Source organism: Carassius auratus, unplaced genomic scaffold (assembly GCF_003368295.1).
Source record: "Carassius auratus strain Wakin unplaced genomic scaffold, ASM336829v1 scaf_tig00008356, whole genome shotgun sequence".
In the NCBI taxonomy this organism is placed as follows: domain Eukaryota; kingdom Metazoa; phylum Chordata; class Actinopteri; order Cypriniformes; family Cyprinidae; genus Carassius; species Carassius auratus.
Genome location: NW_020523936.1, coordinates 27,085 through 48,631, shown reverse-complemented (window position 1 = coordinate 48,631; position 21,547 = coordinate 27,085).

Below are 21,547 nucleotides of genomic sequence, written 5' to 3'. Positions count from 1 at the left end.
CTGCTGCACCGATCGGGCTGGATTAGGTATGCCCGCGCACATCCTGTCAATTAAAATGCGATTAGGAATAATGAGAAAAGGTGTCCCTGATTTGACTCGAAATGACAAGCAGGTGAAAAATGTATTGTTTGGGGAAAAAAATGTATGCATTCATTTTGGCAGCTGTTCTCGCGATCCTGGGTTTGCATTATACACATACCACATGGGATAAATCAAGTTCAGTCATTATTCTGTGTTCCAGATCACTTAAATAAGCTATTGAACCATCTCTCATGATGTTCCCTAATGAAAAACAACATCACACAAACTGGCTTTCAGAGAGTCTGGAGCCATTAGCTACTGTAAAACAAGAATGTCTAAAAATGAAATGTTCTGAGTGCAAGGCTTACTTGATTCTTCCAGGGAATTTAGGCTATTAAAATAGCCCTATATATTTCTGTAGAACACACAATCATCTGATTATTATTATAAATATATATATATATATATATATATATATATATATATATATATATATATATATATATATATATATATATATATATATATATTTTTTTTTGGTAATTAAAGGGATTTCTATATTTTAGTCATTCAACAGCCTAAGAACAATATATGTACACATTATATAATAACAAAAAACGTAGCAGGATATTTTTGTCGATGCTACGTTGCGTAATGTTAACTTTTGTGATTGGCCACAACAATGACAGACTGCAGCCAATGGAAATTGCTTCTCTGTTGGTGTGCATCCTAGAACAGATCGTAAAAGCAGACTGTGTCAGCTAAGCCTAAACCATTTGGGATGATCTGTGATATTGCTGGAAATTCTGAACATCATAGTTACAGATACAGATACGATAACAGAAAATTTTATATGGATAAAGTTGTGTTAACGTACCTGTCTTAATGTTTAAGTTAGTCAAAGCAACTCAATGCTCAAAACACTGGAAACTGGAACACAATTGTTTCTTTTTGCTCTATTTAGTACAAAAGTTCCAAACAAACTGCTGAGCCACTGTACATCTTATGCAAAGTGTTTTATTTATATGCGTTTTTGAACATATCTAGTGAGTCAATGAAGAACTTTCCATAAAAAACATTCACTTGCTGTGTTCCCAATTGAATCATCTATTTGATTGAATCGAATTAATGAATGATTCAGTAACAAAGAGACTGACTTGCTATGGGGCTCGACGTAGGATTTAAATCAAACTTCGCTTATCAATATGTACATGAAACACATGCATAAACAGCTATAAATTACTCACATATACATGTACTGTATACTATTGGATGTTAAAAAATATATGTATGAAATAGGCAACACATGCACACTAGTTTGAAATCCATACCAATACATCTTATGTTAGTAATGCATATACACTTGTGAAAAACTTGCATATACATATATACTTGACGCATGCACCTATAGACACTGGTTTATACATATAAACTCAATCCATGCATATACACGCACATACTGTAGGCTTACATATAAACTTGCTGCATGTGCACACACCTAAACTTACTCGCATATACATATGAACTTGATCCATGCATATACAATTTGGAAATTCAAGGAAAGATCAGTTGCTACAAAACTGAGCGAACACTGAAGTAAAGAGTTATCTACGTTGGCCGAGATAGCTCAACGCGCTGCAATTTTAGAAAACATATGCAAATTTAAAAAAAAAACATCTTCATCAGTTTGACAACACAAGTGCTGCAAATCACATGCATATATCAAAACGCGCTGCGAATCATCACAACACATGCATATAACGAATCGCGCTGCAAATCATCACAACACATGCATATAACGAAATGCGCTGCAAATCTTCCCAACACATGCATATTAAGAAATGCTGCAAATCCTCACAACACATGCATATAACGAAATGCGCTGCAAATTTTCACAACACATGCAATTAACAAAAGCGCTGCAAATAGCACTTACCGCAATGGAAATGTTTCAAGGAGACCTCAAAAAGTGGTCTTTTTTTTCATGGTGTTTTTTTTTGCTTCATTAATTGATTCAATATTTGCATATGTTGTGATGATTTGAAGCGCGTTGCGCTATATGCATGTGTTGTGATGATTTGCAGCGCGTTTTGTTATTTGCATGTGTTGTGATGATTTGCAACACTTGTGTTAACAAACTGATGAAGATGTTTTCTTCATTTGCTGATGTTTTTAAATTTGCATGTGTTTTCTTAAGTGGCAGTGTGTTGAGCTCTCTCGGCCACCGTAGTTATCTACGTAGTTACTATGTAAATGGAACAACATTTAGTCTAGCAGAACTCATGTAAACTGGCAGGTCATACTACACTGGTTACGAATGATGTGACACATTGCGTCAAAGCACACAGAACCCATTGTAATCAATGATTGTATCACTGAAAGTGCTAACTAAGCGGCAACCTCCCGCTCTCTCTCGTGAAGCCCATACGGAAGTGACTAAAACTGCAATTCATTGACTGGCTGCTTGAGGCTGGCTGCAAAAGGGAGTCAATCCCATAGACTCCCAATGTTAAAATACCTTACTTTACAGGAGAAAAAAAAAAAGGTTTACAGCCTGGTGCAAAAAAAATATTTTGGTCTATATAGCTAATTTCACCCTTCATGACAACTGTGAGGGGGGTGATTTTTTTTATAACTCATCCGTTTAAATTATAATAAGCCTTAAAGTTCTGCATAATTACCTTTACCTTTACCCTGTCCATCCCTGTCCATCAATGCAAAAACAGCAAATATGCAGGCTATCCATTTACGCGCAAACGATTCCTTTTACGCTGAGATGCCTTCCGTTTGCACTGAGAAGTTCATGCACAACCTCATTTGAAACCACTTGCACATATGTTGGCCTATATACACAACTAAAGCATGCATCTTTCTATCAGAATTGAGTACATTTGTGAATTTGATTTTGTATGTGCACGTGTTTTATGTATGTGTATGCGTGAATCCAGTTTATATTTATGTGCGATTGTGTATAGGTGTAAACGCATGGACCAAGTTTATATGTATATGCAAATATGTAGACCTATGTGTGTGTGTGTGTGTGTGTGTTGTTGTAGGTGTATATGCATGGATCAAGTTTATACTGTACATATAAGCGAGTGTTTAGGTGTATACATGCATCAAGTATATTTGTATATACAAGTTATTCAGAGGTGTACATTCATTACTAACATAAGATGTAATGGCATAGATTAAATATAAGTGTGCACATGTATTTCATATATATATATATATATATATATATATATATATATATATATATATATATATATATATATATATATATATATATATATATATATATATATATAAATTAATGAGCTATGAGCAGTTTAAATATGTCTACTTAATCCATGACCATGAAAACATAAAGCTGAAATTATTGTTTACTTATTATTGAAGGTTTGATTTTAACACTATTGCAGTAAAATATGCACACATAAAGCAGTTTTTCATTTCTTTAAAATTTAGAAACCATATACAATTTTCTTCCTAATAGGAAAAACTAAATATATTTTCAAAACAATGCTGTATTGGACTGATCGACATAAAAAAGACATTATTATTCCCCACTCCTCCCATCAAGCTTGCAGGGAAATACAATTTTGCTCCTTTCTGCAGTTCTCGGAACTTTGCATGGCTGTAGTAACTTTTTAATGCATAAGTCTTTTTGATATATATATATATATATATATATATATATATATATATATATATATATATATATATATATATATATATATATATATATATATATATATTTTTTTTTTATATACATTTGTCCCTGAATTCAAGTTTTACAACTTTTGCTATAGATGCAAGTTTTTAGCATAAACCTTTATGGATTATAGGGTCACTGACAGCTTTCCTCCCATATACATTAATAAACTTAGACATACAGTTACTGTAATCTGTTTCTGCCGCAGCCAGTATTTCACCTTTAGGGGTTTGCTGAACTCCCTAAAACCAAGAATGAACATTAGTAATGCTAATGATGCTCGCTTTAGCACTGCAATGCAGAAAGCACTTTTATCTTCTGCGATTCTTCTTCTGCCAGATCAGTGCTGTGTATGGTCACAAAACACAGCATGTACCTTTTTCAAAAGAATACAGGCAATACCTGAACATCGTCCATCATTTAACTTCAAGTGTAACTTACAGTATGAGTCAAAAATGCTGTTTTATCATGTTATTTGAAAACAGCAGAACTTGCTGATAGGATGCAGGTGCCATCAAACTGTTTTTCAGGATGTAAGATATTTGGATCAGACTCCACTTGCTGGGGCGGCCAAAAAATCTGAACTATCATGAGCATTCAAAGTGAAATGTCAGTCAACAAGAAGAGCCTGATGGTTCGCTGGTTTATCACAGAACTGGAGGAATAAGGGAGTTTTGTGCTTTGGCTTGTATTGAAGTAACTAATTTAAAAAAACAGCTTAGTTTATTAGGCCTTGAGGAACAATAGGGATCAGACAGTGCTGTGATACCACTCGATTTCAGCCATATTTAGAATTTGAGCAGCACTACATCTGGAGCTCATTTGGTTCTTTTAAAAGTTCACAATAGATTGTCGTTTATCTGATTGCTTTAGACTGAAGACAGCTTGGAGAAAGCCAATACATAGTGATCTCTTTTGATCATTTTAGCTAGTTTTATGCACCTTTGGTCTAATTTGTTGTCATAAATGCTTAAATAGGGATAATGAAATTGCTAAAGGCGCAGCATTCTTCACTTGTCTGTAGCTCGTCGTTGGGTAGTTTTGAAACACATTTTTATAATTATTGATCAATGGCTATTATTAAGCAAGATCAGAAAGGTTAAATGTGCCCATATGTGCAATCCGGATTGCGTGTTTGGATATGTCAAGCAGGTTATTTTTGAACAAAGTAAGACACACAAGCTGTAAGAATTGCATATGATCAGTTTACTGGTTAATCAAAAAGCCCTAACCGGCTGACCAGCAAAACTTTGATCTCAAAACTGACATCATAAGTAGATTTTTTTGTAAATATCGGAGAGAAAATTGTTCAAAACTTTGGGGTCAGTAACACACACACACACACACACAAACACACACAAACACACACACACACACACACACACACACACACACACACACACACATATATATATATATATATATATATATATATATATTGACAAACACACACCAAAGATGCATTAATTTGATCAGAAGTGATGGTTAAAACCATGCATGAAGTTTATAATGGAAATAAATAATGTTTGAACATTATTCAAATAATCCTGAGACAAACGTGTCATTTTCCACTAAAATATAAAGTAGCACAATAGTTTACACATTGATAATCAGATATGTTTTTTTGAGTAGCAAATCAGCCTATAGAATGATTTCAAAAGGATCATGTGACAATGAAGACTAGAGTAATGATGCTAAGAAATGCAGCTTTACCATAACAGAAATATATTACATTTTATAATATTTCAAAATAAAAAGCAGTTATACTGAAATGGTATCTTGCAATAGTACTGTTTTTGCTGTTTTATCAAATAAATGCAGACTTGGTGAGCGGAAGAGACTCAAAAAAAATTAAATAAATAAATAAATAAATTACTGAACCAAAACCTTTGATTGATAATTTATGTAAGCATTTTTAGATGTTTGGCTATTGGTTTACAAACCAGTTTATTTGAGAAAAACAGATTTAAAGTGCACATTTTTCTTTAAATGTGTTTTATGTGTGCTAATACAGACAGCATGATGATGTCAAAAGGACACATTTAGGCCACTGGACACTGTTTACACCTGGTAAAAGTTGTGTTTTTGTTAATCTAATCAGAAGTGATGCTAAATTCAGCCGTATTGCTTTCATAGTTTAGATGCTCATATGGTCGAGTGCGTTCGAACAGCCACTAAATACTGCCTCTTCTCTGCAATTTGACCTCATTCTTAAACATAACGTGTTGCTGAAGTGCCCTAGCCAGAAGGTATTTAAACTCTGCTGGCTGAAATCTAAAGTTTAGTGGCCCAGCTCCAAAATGTCAAAAGCACAAGCCCAATCCTGATTCACAAACCCACTGTGTTGGGCATATTTCTGAGGCTACCATAGCAGAAACAAGAGCTGCTGCTCTCTGCACTGCTTGAAAAAAACAACCACAACAAAAAACAGCTACGTAAAACCAGCTTAAGCTGTTTGATTGGTTTTAGTTGGTTGTCCAACCTAGTCATAGCTGGTCAGCAGGCTGGTTTTAAAGGGATTTTGGCCATTATTAGGCTGGTTAGGGTGATCTTAGCTGGTTAGACTGGGAGACCAGCTGACCAACCAGCTAAAATCACCTTAACCAGGCTAGGAGACCAGTTAAAACCAGCTTTATTTTTTCAGCAGGGTAGTTGTTTCCTTTCACAATCTGTAATATGTATCAATATGTAAATTGCACAAGCTTATTTTGCAATATTTGATTGAAAGATCAGAAAAGGCCCATACAATTACACAACCATATACCGCCCCCCTCAAAAAAATCAGGAAAGTTGTCAAAAGAGATGAGTATGTGTTTCCGTCATCTACTTGCAATCCGATTGACCAGAAAACATCTTCATATCAGGTGTAAACAGAGCTTTCGAATTTAACCTTCAATTCCTTTTCAGGAATAAAATAAAAAAGAAGGAAGAAATTATGGTTCCTGTAATGAACAAGTGAAGGAAGGTTAAATTTATATTCACTTTGCAAAAACCACAAAAACCCGCAGACAGATGTAGTGCAAAATGTGAAGGTAAATTCCAGCTGTATGTCTCTTAAACTGTCAGCGGCAGCTGGTACTAGAGCAATATATAATTCATATTTCTGCCAGGCTAACGGCTTTAATGTATTCTGATTCTAAAACCCGAAATCTTCCACACAGCAAGTGCAGGGTACATGACACTGGGGCAAACCGTTCTGACAGTTATTCCAAGTTTTTATCACGAGCAAGGATTGCTGCTTAAATGTTGCATAATTCATGTCCGCTGGGTCTGGCGTCAGAATGTATTCTGCCTTTAAACATCACTTCTGAAAATCCTGAGAGTAAAAGGTAATTTTACAACAGCTGCCTGGCACTCTGGAGGATATGGCCTCATGATGGGATGAATGTGCTGAAGTCTGATGTGGAATGATGTCGTCTGTTTGAAAGTCAATGCGGTTGTTTATGACTTCCCTTGATAGTTGTCAACACACAGACTTTGGGAAGGTCATTTGAGTCTTATTAATAGTAAATAGAACTTGTCAATGTCAATGAGCATCATATTATTTATTTATGTTTTTTACTTATTTATTTGTTTTTAGAAAAACATTGTTTTCCTATAACCTGATGCTTCTTGTGGGGAATTCTCAGTGAATTCATACTTTAGTCAAGTCAAGTCTCAAGTCAAGTCTGCTTTATTTTCCACATGTACAGTACATACACACAGAGAATTGAAATTGCGTTACTCTCAGACCCCGGGTGCATACAGATAACATTAACATTAAAGCCTATAAATCTAGATCAAATATAAAATGTACATACAACTATACAATAAGGGAATGTAAGAAAATACATATAATAAAATAAAAAATAAAGTCATAGTTCAGTGGTGTCTGTGGCAGAAGAGGGGAGGGGGGTCAAGTTTGGGAGGGAGTTCAGCTTCCTGACAGCCTGGTGGATGAAGCTGTCCTTCAGTCTTCTGGTCCTGGTCTGGAAACTCCGCAGTCTCCTCCCTGATGGTGGCAGACTGAGGAAGCTGTGTAATGGGTGAGTGGGATCACCTGTGATGCAGAGGGCTTTGCGGGTGAGACGGGTTTCTGTAAATATCCTGGAGGGAGGGGAGAGAGACACCAATGATCTTTTCAGCTGCTGTCACTATGCGTTGCAGAGTCTTTCGGCAGGATGCGTTGCAAGCGCCATACCACACAGTGATGCAGCTCGACAGGATGCTCTCAATGGTCCCTCTGTAGAAAGGTGTACATGATGGGGGGTGGGGCTCTGGCTCTCCTCAGTTTGCGGAGGAAGTAGAGACGCTGTTGTGATTTCTTGGCCAGTGCTGCGGTGTTTTCAGTCCAGGAGAGGTCCTCTGTGATGTGCACACCCAAGAACTTGGTACTGCTCACTCTCTCCACAGTCGCACCATTGATGGTCAGAGGAATGTGCTGAGTGTGTCCTGTACTGAAGTCTACAACAATCTCCTTCGTATTCTCCACGTTCAGAGAGAGATTGTTGTCACTGCACCACTTGGCCAGGCGGCTCACCACACTCCTGTAGTTTCTCATCTTTGTTGCTAATGAGACCCACCACAGTCGTGTCATCTGCAAACTTAATAAAGAGGTTGGAGTTGTGTGACGGTGTGCAGTCATGGGTTAGCAGAGTGAAGAGGAGGGGCTCAGCACACATCCTTGGGGGGCCCCAGTGTTCAGTGTGATGGTGCTGGATGTGTTGCTGCTGACCCGTACTGCCTGAGGTCTTCCAGTCAGAAAGTCCAACAGCCAGTTGCACAGCGAAGTGTTGAGCCCCAGCTGGATCAATTTGAAAATGAGCTGTTGAGGGATGATTGTGTTGAATGCTGAACTGAAGTCTATGAACAGCATTCTGACATATGAGTCCTTTTTGTCCAGATGTGTGAGTGCTGACTGGAGGGTAGTGGAGATGGCATCATCGGTCGACCGGTTGGACTGATATGCAAACTGGAAGGGGTCCAGGGAGGGGGGGAGGGCAGACTTGATGTGGTGCATGACTGGCCCATTCAAAGCACTTCATGAGTATGGGGGTAAGTGCAACAGGATGGTAGTCGTTGAAGCAGGATGGAGATGGCTTCTTTGGAACTGGGATGATGGTGGTAGTTTTGAAACATGTGGGAACAATAGCCTGACTCAGTGAGATGTTGAAAATGTCTGTGAAGACATTAGTGAGTTCTGCTGCACAGTCTCTCAGTACACGCCCAGGGATGTTGTCAGGACCCAGAGCTTTGCATGCATTGATCCTGCTGAAGGATCTCCCAACACTGTCTGAGGTCAGTGTCATCACATGGTCGCCGGAAGGAGGTGGAGTCTTCCGTGCAGTGGTGCTGTTTTGTTGCTCAAAGCGAGCAAAGAAGGTGTTCGCCTCATACAGCAGAGAGATGTTGTTGTCACAGTTATGTGGTGGGGGCTTGTAGTCTTTAATGGTCTGTATCCCCTGCCACAGGTTCCTAGTGTCTCTGCTGTCGCTGAATTGATGAGCTAGCCTCCCGGAGTGCTGTCTCTTAGCCTCTCTGATGCCGCGGGAAAGGTTGGCCCTGGCTGTTCTCAGGCCCACCTCATCTCCAGCTCTGAAAGCAGCGTTCCGTGTCTTCTGGAGTCTGTAGACCTCCCCTGTCATCCATGGCTTCTGGTTGGCCCAGACAGTGATGGTTTTAGTGACAGTTACATCATCAATACACTTGTTGATGTAGGCAGTGACAGTCTCTGAGTACTCCTGGAGGTCAGTGTTGTTATTGCATGTGGCAGCCTGCTTGAACATGTCCCAGTCAGTTGTGTTGAAGCAGTCTTGAAGAACCTCTGATGTCCCTTCTGGCCACACTTGAATCTGTTTTTGAAATGGTTTGGTGACTTTAATGAGCGGTGGGTATGCAGGCATTAGCGTGACAGTGATGTGATCTGAGACTCTAAGATGGGGGAGGGGGAGGGCTTTGTAAGCTCCTCTCTGTGTGGTGTAAACGAAGTCCAAAATGTTATTACCTTGTGTTGGAAAGTTAATGTGTTGGTGTATTTTTGGAAACACACTCTTTAGGTCAGCATGGTAGAAATCCCCAGCTATGATGAGAAAAGCATCGGGGGTGCTTTCTGCTGCTCACTGACAGTTGCCATTGCCTTTCATAGAAAGGGGTGTATAAATTTTGTAGGTCATTGGTTGCAACTGTTTACTAGCAGTGAATGATGAGGTATCATATCGATCACAAGTACAGTATGGAGTGCCACAAGGCTCAGTACTAGGACTGCTGCTTTTCACACTTTACATAATACCCTTGGGAGATATCATCAGGAAACATGGTGTTAGCTTTCGCTGTTATGCTGATGATACTCAGCTCTATGTTTCTTCATGGCCTGACAATACATACCAATTCACAAAACTAATGGAATGCATAGCTGATATAAAAAACCAGATGACTAGCAATTTTACTGCTAAATTATGGAAAAAAACCCAGAGGTGTTAATTAGTGGTACACAAACCTCTGCATGTAATAACCTACATATAGAACACTTTCTAACACATGATGGCTGCCCTATCAATTCTTGGTCATCAGTTAGGAACCTGTGTGCTAACTGATAGCAATCTTTCCTTTGTAAACCATGATTCTAGCATTTGTAAAACAGCATTTTTCCATTTTAAAAATATATCTAAATTATGACCTATGCTCTCAATTTCAAATGCAGAGACATTAATTCATGTGGTCATGACCTCAAGGTTAGATTATTTGAAATGCTTTATTTGGTGGTTGCTCTGTGTGTTTAATGAACAAACTAAAGCTGGTCCAAAATGCAGCATCTAGAGTTCTTATTAAAACAGGAAATATGACTATACTATCCCAGTTCAGTGAGCTCTGCACTGGCTTGGACATCTTATACATTTTAAAATCTTGCTAATTACTTATAAAGCCCTGAATTATTTAGCTCCTCAGTACTCGAGTGAGCTCATATCATATTGTTATCCTTCATGTCCGCTGTGATCTCAAATCTCTGGCCATTTGATTATACCTAAAATATCAAAATCAACTGCGGGTGGCATATCCTTTTCCTATTTAGTACCCAAAGTCTGGAACAATCTACCGAGCGTTGTTCGGGAGGCAGACACACTCTGTCAATTTAAATCTAGATTAAAGACCCATCTTTTTAGCCTGGCATACAAATAAAACACAATCACTTTTCTACATTGAATTCAGATCTGTTAACGGCTTGTTGGGCTGCATTTATTAGGTCAAACGGAAACGGGAACACTTTCCATAACACCAAATGTTCTTGTTACATTGTAAGAAGAATGATATCTGTGCTAATATTAGTCAGTTTCATTATTATTCTGTGGTCACTGTAGTCACCTGGATCCTGTCCATATCCAGACCAGGTGGTGCTTCAGCACCTTGAGACAAGCTCTACAGCCCTAAATGTTAGCAGAGACCATGTCAACTAAATGAGCCCCATAGAGAGAGAGATCTCCTGCGAAGACCTTATCAAGTAGACGGTCATTGACCTGTGCTGCATCCTGGAATTAAACCACACCATGCTGGGTTTGTCTGGCCAGAGGAGAAATGAGCCTGGTGTCTCTCAAAGTTTTTTTCTTTTCCTGTGGAGTTTCGGTTCCTTTCAAATATCGCTTTTGGCTTGCTTAGTTAGGGACACTCAATAGCTGGCAATATTGTTGGTTTGATTGCACAGACACTATTGAAAGAGACCTGAACTGGATGATGACATCACTGATTCATCAATGAACTAACCTCAGCTGAAAAATGTTCTGTTTGTTATTGTTCTCTTGCATTATCGACAAATTATTTTCCTGTTTGACACTATAAAGCTGCTTTGGCACAATCTGTATTGTATAAAGAGCTATATAAATAAAGGATGACTTGACTTGGCTAATGAATGCACCCTTGCTGACTGAAATTTTCACTCTTGTGATTTCTCTCATAATAAACAATGAGGTGCAGATGTATGTTCATTTCATTTCACAGTGTAGACAGCTTCACTGATAATATTCTTTGAAAATGTCGCTTTCTGTAAACAGTATAATTTATTCACTGCTTAATTAGTAACTTACAAAGTTTTTATTAAATTGTGATTAAATTAAATACAAATTAATTTGTATGAAAACATTTTATGACATGACACCCATATCTGGTACTAAAAAGATGAGACTATGTTGCGCATTAGTTAATAGATTACACTAACATATAGGACACCTTTAGCCTTACCCTGGAATTGGCTTCTAGAGACTAAATGTGATACAGTCAAAAATGACTTTAAAAATCCTGAAAGTATGTTAAGATAAATGTTAAAGTGTGACCCCTTAAAACACAAGTGGCCCCTGTCTGGCCCCCCAGTTAGTGTTCTAGAACCGCCACTGACATAAGCCGTCAGTGAGGTACCTTTTCAAAAGGTACACGTTTGTACGTTTAGGTACTAATTAGGGTTGTCAAATGATTAAAATTTTTAATCAAATTAATCTATTAATTAATCAAATTTTCAGTGGATTACTCACTATTTGCAATTACACCTGAATCCTAACCATTTTTTTTTTCTGAAATGCGTACCAAAATATAAATAACAGGACACAGATACATACTTTTCATGTATTGATTCATCAATACATATATAAATTAATTTTTAAGTTAAGTTATGTTTAATTTTTTACATTTCATTGTTCATTTTAATTTTGATTTAAGTTTTAGTCAGTTTGCACTTTTGTCACTAGTTTTTTTATGTTTCTGTTTAGCTTTAATTGATAGTACTTCAACTTGTATTATTATTATTATTAGTAGTAGTAGTAGGCTAGTAGTAATAAACTATTGGTTTATATTTATTCCAGTTTTATTTAGCATCTTGCCGATTTAAAATACAAAAATGAAAATATCAAAATAAAAGTTAATTCAAAATAAACTTAACTTTTACTTTAAGTTTTAGTCATTTAGTGCTTTTATTATTTAATATTAATATTAATAAATATTAATATTTATTATTTTATTATTTGCATAAAATTTATATTTAGATTTATTTTATTTATTTATTCATGGAAATTTTAGGACTTCAACTTAAAATTGTGTAATGTATTTAATATTTCTATTTAACTTTAATTTATTTTTATTCCAGTTCTCGCTTTTTATTTTACTATTTCTTAAACTTTTTTAAGTTTAAGAAATATATATATATATATATATATATATATATAAATATTTATTTATAAATTGATTTAACTTATTTTCTTTTTTATATATATATATTTTTTTGATTGGTGTAAGATAAAAAAAAGGTAAAATCCCATATATTTATGACTTCTTTTTCCCATAAAAGTGGGAAATGCCATTTGTAATTTTAATGTGTCTGGTTTCTGGTGTCATCTGCTTCCAGCTATTTTTAGCTGTACAAAACAGCTTGTTTTGCTGCTTGATATTGCAAACTGGTGTACTTTCAATAATATTTGATATATTGTCTTAATCATGAACACACTGGGTTGTAGCACAAACAGTTTTATGGCTTATTGCACTTTGTTATTCTTCTCATTATTTCCCTACCACAGTTAATGAAGTGGATGTCTTGCACATTCACAGAAAACATCTTATGTCTGTGCTGAAAAATAAAGTAAATAAACTAACAACTTAATCAGCAGCTACCTGCCAACACCTGTAATATGCTCATGATTGCGTGTACTTGTCAGCAGTCTAGCGGCCATATTCTGGACTGCCTGCAAACGCAGCAGTGCTGTTTGGCTGACTCCTATATAAAGAGAGTTACAATAGTCAAGCCATGAACAACTTAAAGCATGAATGACTTTGTTTAAGATCATTAATAGAAAGAAAACTCTCTACATTAGCCAAAAGTTTCAAAATAATAAAACTGGATTTGACAACAGCGTTTACTTGTTTATCAAATTTAAAATCTTTGTAAAATAGCACCCAGATTCCTCACAACTGTTTTTTTTTTATGGGGCCAGGTGACCAAGATCGGATGGCGCGATAATTTTAAAATTAAGTTTTAAAAAATTTAGGGACATCCAGCTTTTTAATTCATTTAGACAGGCCAAGAGGGGAGTTAAAGTACTTTTATTATTTTGTTGCAGTGGCAGATAAATCTGTGTATCATCATTAGAGCAATTAATAGAGTTGAAAAAAATACAAAAATGAAAGTGACATGACATAGGGCCAAGTATGGTGACCCATACTCAGAATTTTTGCTCTGCATTTAACCCATCCAAAGTGCACACACACAGCAATAAACACACATCCAGAGCAGTGGGCAGCCATTTATGCTGCGACACCTGCGGAGCAGTTGGGGGTTTGGTGCCTTGCTCAAGGGCACCTCAGTTGTGGTATTGCCAGCCTGAGACTCGAACCTACAACCTTAGGGTTAGGAATCAATCTCTCGAACCATTAGCCGTCAAACTCTCTGACCAGTACGCCACAACTTCCCCCTATAGATACCATACTTCTTACAAATAGATCCCAAAGGAAGCACATATAATGAAAACAAAAGAGGTGCAAGAATGGACCCTTGAGGAACCCCACAATTTAATGGAGCTGGAGTTGAGAATAATTCATCCAGATTAACTGCAAAGCTTCTGTTAGATAAATAAGATTTAACCAACTGAAGGGAAACACCTCGAAAATCAACAGACGAGAAATCAAGATACTATGACATGCTGCTATCATGCTAATATCTAATAATACCAAGATTGCTGAAGCTCCAGAATCAATGCTTAATAAATTATCATTAAAATTTTTAACAGTGCTGATTCAGTACTGTCTTGTGCTCTAAAACCTGACTTAAAAACTTCAAACACTAAATTTGTTGTCACCACCTTTCACCCCACTCGCTAGCTAGTTGGCAGCTCCTGTAACTAAATAAGTTTAAGCAGTAAAATTCCTGAAAAATTGAAATAAATCAAACCTACTTAAAAAATAGAACTTTTTAAAAGATACTTGTGATAAAAACATGTAACACATTTATAAAGGCTTACAAATGTGTTAAAAAATGTAAGCCTTTATTTTTATATAGTCAGTTTTTAATAAAAACAATTTTTGTCATTTATTTGTTAAGTAGTTTATTTATTCTATATTTCTGTTTAGCTTTTATTTTTTTATATTTATAATTTAAGTTTTTCAAGTTTTTGTCAAATGCTTTGTCCAAGACTATGTGGAAGAAATTTCTCAGTCTCAGACTTTTTAACCTATCATATATTCCCACTCCTCCACTAGTCATTATTCACTGTTGGACACAACATTTAATAATCAAACAGTGAAAGTCAACCTCGAGTTTACCCTCCATCACAAAAGCAAGAGCTGCATAACCTGGTATAGTGGTATCTGAAGCTGTGGTTTCTCTCTTCTCGTGCCTCCGCAGTGTGAAATTATCCTGCATTACATATGTAAGTTCTCAGTCTCATGAGAAACATCCATCACCTTATGCCGAGAAACTCTTTCACTGAAGATGAAGCACTTAATTTTCTTCTAGGCAAATGTGAATTTACTTGATCCTGTTAACAAATTAAACTGACTTACATTTATGGCAATATATTATAAATTGGTATATGTGGACTAACAGGAGATTAATAGCTATTCGATAAAGATATGTGATAGTTTTTGGATGAATTAATTAAGCTCCTTGGTAAGAGTTCATCCTTAATTTTAGCAAAACAACTCTTCCAGCTCATAATGAAGTGTCAGGCCTATTAAATAATTAAGTTGTTGTGAACTAGTTGAAAAGTAAGTATTTAATGGCTTTTTTGTGTCTCTCTAACATTAAATGTGGTCGGGCAACAATATAAAAAGCATTTAGCATTACTGAAGTCTGTTTCCTGAAACAATTAAATAAAATCAAAAGAAATCAAATGGAAGACAAATACTTGCATTAAGGACAAAATGACTGCAGTTTTGGAATTGCTTCAAGCCTAGTGAGCTGCTTACATGGGCAGCATTTTAAGGCGTTATGGGCATGTGTTCCTGATGAGAGGCCTGTTCCAAATGGTAGGCAGCATGATTATGCTTCCTTGTAAGATAACACCTTTTGACTACATTATAAGGCTGCATCACATGTATACTTAGTAGAGAAGAAAATCTGTAAATGCACTAAAACAGCCATAAAAGATGCTGAATTTATGGTATACCTTAGTTTTTGACCAGGAACACAACAAGTGAAAAAAAAAAAAACAAACAAAAAAAAAAACACACAATGTAACAATCAAATACTGTTTACTTAAGGATCTTTGGCAAACCAAAAACTTGTGTGTGCTTACATATTTCTATGGCTGTTGTGCCATTAGCTTAGAGACATGATAACTTATTGTGTGAATTGTTAATTGTGTGAATCTTTTGTTATTTGTAATTTCCTTTAAATAATAATTATAAAATAAAAATAAAATATTTTTAAGCTACCTAAGAAGGCAGGTCACTTTGTTTTGAAGCAGAGCTAGCATCTCTCCCAAAGTCATAATAAACTGCTAAGCTTAATGAATAAAAATTGTCTTTTTAACTGGTATAAAGTATGTGAAGTGACTTTTGCAGCTTTTACCTGTTCATTTAAAGTCACCATGAACCTCCAGTTGTCACAAGTTAGCCAAACCATCACAGTTGGGATGAATAGGCTCTCTTTAGGTGTTGTTTGCTTCAGTTGGAAATACATCACATTACTGAAGTAAAGGGGTTTGCAAATGGGTTTTCATGTTGACTTTAATGATTTTCTTATGCTTACTGCTAGGTCCTTCCTTGATGTAGCTTGACAACAAAATCTGGATTGCATTTAGCATTATTAAAGTCTGCCACGTGAAACACTATAATAACAAACAAGGCATAAATGGAAGACAAATACCAGCATTAACCACAAAATACCTGCATTTATGTGTGTTCTGTTAAATGTGTTTTGTTTGGTTACTTGATGAATTTGCCCACTCAGATTGTGAACCATTACAATTAATCCTTCATCCTGGCCTGTTACGCACATAGCTGGAGATTTGGCCTCCTAGGTGATTAATTTGCACTCGGGTTACAGCCAGACTTCCCATCTAGATGCAAGTGAGGTGAATTAAGGCTAAAATACCAATGTGATCAATCAGGCCTCAGTGCAAAGCAAATAAACCGGCGGCTTTAAGTGATGGGGTCAGCGTGGAGATGATGCTAATAAAGACGAAGAAAGCGAGATGGAGAGAGAGAGAGAGGAAGGATGTAAGAGATTTCCTATCAAGAGCAGCGTGGGTAAGATTTATCTCTCTTTGGACTTAATAAGCTGATTGTGGCAACGAGGCCGTGGTTCAGCGAATTCTGCAGCGGGAGAAAAGGTTGGGAGACAAGTGGTGAGTCAGTAGGTCAGGTGCAAAATGATGAACACCTGCGTCTGATTGCAGTATTTGACTGGAGAATGTGGAGGCAAAGAGAGACAAGATGGAGACTCATGAATGTTGCCCTGTCAGAGAGAGAAACCTAAGAAACTGGTTTGTGCAATTGAAATTGTGTGAACAAGATTGTCTGATTCAGAGGCCTTTGTCGACCTCTTCAAGAGGACCGTGATGCATGTGGGTGTTTCGCTTCCTGCCACTAGATTGGCGGGGAAGTCTGGGCCAGCCTGTTGGGCAGGGCACATTATTGATCAGTGTCCAGTGATGGAAGTGGCGGAGCATTAAGGGGGGTACTTATTGGTACTGGTGGATTCGGGACCAAACCTCGATCCGTCAAAGGCACAGAAGCATAAAGTGGAGGTTGCAGTTAACCCTCACCTCAGGCATCTGCTTTTAGTCACTTTATTCACGGGACTATTCCTCACGGAGCATGATGATTTTCCCTGGAGCAGTCCTGCGATGAAATGCTGAAAAATGCATTTGAACAGTTCTGCTCCATTAACGAGCATCCCTATTTTGCAATTTTAAAAAATAGGTTGTTTCTAGTGGCCCTAGACGCTTAGACAAAACAAGATACAACTCAGTTGTTAGTTCCTGAAAGCCATTGGGAAATGGCATTTATGTCACATACAATTTTTGAGCTTTACAAATTATTGGGCACTAAATCGGTCTGCACCAGCTTCTATCATCCACAAACAGACTGGTGGAACGATTTAATCACACTTTAAAGGGTGGGTGAAATGCTCGTTTTCACTCAATATCCTGTTAATCTTGAGTACCTATAGAGTAGTACTACAATCCTTCATAACTCCAAAAAGTCTTTCGATTTATTATATTAACAAGAGAAAGATAGTCTGTACCGTTTTTTCCCGGAAAAACACGACTGGCTGGAGGCGTGACGTGTGGGCGGAGCTAAAGAATCACGAGCGCCAGTAGGCTTTTGCGTTGAGAGCATGTGGAAACTGTGACATTACCGTGAGGGAAAAACCATCATCCAAAACAAACCATGGCTTACAGTCAGATTCAGCCGTTTATTTATGATCCAGAATCAGATCCAGAGGCTGAAACTGAATGAGAGCAGCAGCAGCAACGACTCACTCCGAGCGGGGCTCGAACCCGAGTCTCCGGCATGGGAGGGGACGCACTAACATAGAGGCAGAGATAGTTTAAGCAGTTTTACTCACCGTCTGTGGTTCCAACAGACGATCGTGACCCTTTTTCGTTGGGATTGCATCATCCTTAAGAAATAAACGATACGCAAATCTGTCGTCAAACTGGGCCTTGTTTGTAAAACAAGCATCTTCGAAATCCAGGGAACAAACAAAAACACTTGCACAACTCCGTTGATGCTCTGTAAAAATAAACTCCATCCACTGCTCCCTTAATGCTGTTTTTTTTTTTTTTTTTTTGGTAATCTGTGCAGGGTTGTCTTGCCCTGGCAACCAAAAACACACTTCTTTTGTGACTTTTCGCGACGCTCTCGCTCTGATCAGTGTATCGCTCTGATCAGTGAAATGTCTGTGCTGCTCAGCCTCGCTATACCGGAGCGCGCGCTCTTCCGGCAGAAGTGCGTCAGGACCCATATAAGGAAATTCCGCTCCATCTAATGTCACACAGAGCCATACTCGAAAAAAAACTTTCCGAAACTTGTGACAAACCGGAAGGAGTATTTTGGGAACAAAAATACTCCTTCAAATGTACAACTTAATTTTTGAAACTTTGTCCATGTTTAGCATGGGAATCCAACTCTTTAACAGTGTAAAAAACTCAGTATGCATGAAATAGCATTTCACCCCCCCCCCCCCCCTTTAAAAACCATGATTCTGATGTTTATTCATGAAGACGCCAAAAAATGCATGCAAGTTACTTTTGCATTCAAGCAAAACACAACAGGCACTGGTGAGTTGTAAGATTTTAAACTATTTTGCTTCCATAACAACATGATTCTTTCAAAGAAAACACTCAAAATAAGAGGGAGGAGGGCAAGGAACAGAAGAGGGGCTAAACAAAACAAATTCAAAAGTAAAAGTCCATGGGGGAGTGGAAGGTAGGAACAACCATGGGGAAGCCAGGAGCAGAAGAAGCCAAATGTTTTTTTGGAGAGGAGGCAGGAGAGGGAGGCTGGGTGGGTAACACTGGAGAGCAGGAGTTAGAAGGAACTGTAGGAGACACATTTTTTGCAGACCCACGCACCTGGTCAGACATTAAATTGGTCCCAGGCTCCAGGGCTCAACACGGCTGAGCAGGGCTTGCTGGCTCTTTCTCCACGGCAGGCACAGGCTACGTGTCTGTGATGGAATCAGGCTGTTCCGTGTGTGACTCAATGCTGTGTTAGGTGAAGTGAGTGCTGGTAGGCTCTGTGTAGTCTCAGCCTCAGATGTCACACAAAATTGAAAACACTTTGGTAGTTTTGAAATCGTCATTGGATTGGTTGAATTACACAAGCTTTTTGCATTCTTTAAGGTTCCACCTAAAAACAAATATGCCGTGACACCAAACTCGCTCAAGCTGTTGTGTTTATGTCTGTGACAATGAACACTTATCAGGATAAACTAAACACTGGATTTTTAAAAGTATGTGAAATATTTAAAGTTTGCAGCATAGAATCTTTCAAATGCGTCCACGAGTTTTGCTCACAGTCTGTTGTTGTGGGAACATTTCGACACCCCTAAGCATGGCACAAACGTGGCACGAACCAAATTGTGATTGGTAGCTTCATCTGTCATTCATATGGCCTCTTGGGTAGGCCTTGCCATTAAAAGTGGTCAAGGTTCACAGACCTTCTACCATCAGTCTGAAAGTCTGGCAACACGAGATTAGGCTCTGTGAGGCCGAAGGTGAATGCCAAGTTGTTGTTTACCAGCACCCACTCAACCCATGTGGCAAAATCATTCTAAGGAGCGCACCCTGGCAGGTTTGACCACTTGTTCTGTGTGTGTTGCATCTCAAGCCATAGCAAGCATTCCGGGTAGTACGTCTAATATGCAAATTCTAGGAAATCACAAGTGTGAATTTCCCGGGAGCGGTCCTTCTGTGTTGCATTGGCTATCTTTAATAATGAGCCAGACACCCACATAATGCTTACGTTCAAAACTTTACTCTTTAAACTGACATCATACCACAGTTTAACCCTCTTAGGTCCATACAGCATCAACATTACATGGAAGGGTCCCATTATACAACACCTCCTTCTTTTAAGTAAGATAAAAAAAATTATCTCAACGTGAAGTACCAATACATCTTTGCAAAACTTTAAATAAAACTTTAAACATTCTACAACAGGTTACATTATCTGGAACACATCCTGGAACACACCCTCATTAACACTCTGAAAAAAACTTTCCCAAAATTAAAACATGGAAAACACAACTTTTTGTAGTATTTTTTTTCCATTCAATGTTTTCACCCACTACAAATCCAGTCTCTCAGGAGGCCGTGTTTTGGGATGACTTTGTATCTGTGGTAGAGTGAGTGTCAGTGTCACACTGTTCTGGATTTGTTTTGGTTGTTTTGCTGTGTTTTTGATATTGTGATGGGTGAACTGCCCACATATGAATGTGGTTTCTCCTGATTAGTCCTTCATCAGTGCATACAATGCAAGTCCTTGGTGTTTGAGGTTGACGAATGACAGTCCCTTCTGATTTCTCTCTTGGCAGCCACACACTGTCCCAGCTGCAGTGTGGGTAAGGGACGTGCCTTATAATGCATGTCACACTGGTGCTGCTGCCTTTCTTTTGCCCACTTATCTGTTTTTCTGAACCCCTTAATATTTGGCCACCAAGGATTTAGAAAATTTGGGAGCTATGGTACTGTAGTATGCAGTTGTCTCCCCATGAGGAGTTGAGCTAGGGAATAACCGTTCTCCAGCAGCGTAGACCTGTCTGTCAGCAAAGCTTTTTTTCTTCTTCTCAACACCGCCTTTTCAAAGTCCTTCCGCAGTAGCTACTGCATGCTCTGCCTCCCCATTTGCTTGCGGGTATCCTGGGCTGCTGGTAATGTGTGTGAATCCGTTCTAAATTGGCAAAGTTCTTAAAAAGCGTGAAGCTGTACTGTGGTCCTTTATCGGATATAACATTCTCTGGTATTTCATGAGAAACACATACTTTAAAGCTGCAATAATAGTGTTGGCTGTAGCAACATTTAGGCACACTACTTCAATGTACCGTGAAAATAATCTACAATCAGAAGGTATGTACTCTTCTTCCAGAAAAATAGATCTGTGCCCACCTACTCTCATGGTCTTCACCCCAGCACTCTGTCTCACTCGCGTAATCACTTTCTCCAATGTCAAATCTGCACGTAGCTGTAAAACTCTCTGACAATTTTGCATTGCAGATCCCAACTACGATCCGTTCCCTTATCAAATCTTACTCGGCAAAGTGAATGAGCTGCTGTAATGACTCAATGGTCTCTCCCGGCTCTTGATTCCGCTTGTTGAATCTAGCACTTTAGAAGATAACTTCCGTTCTTC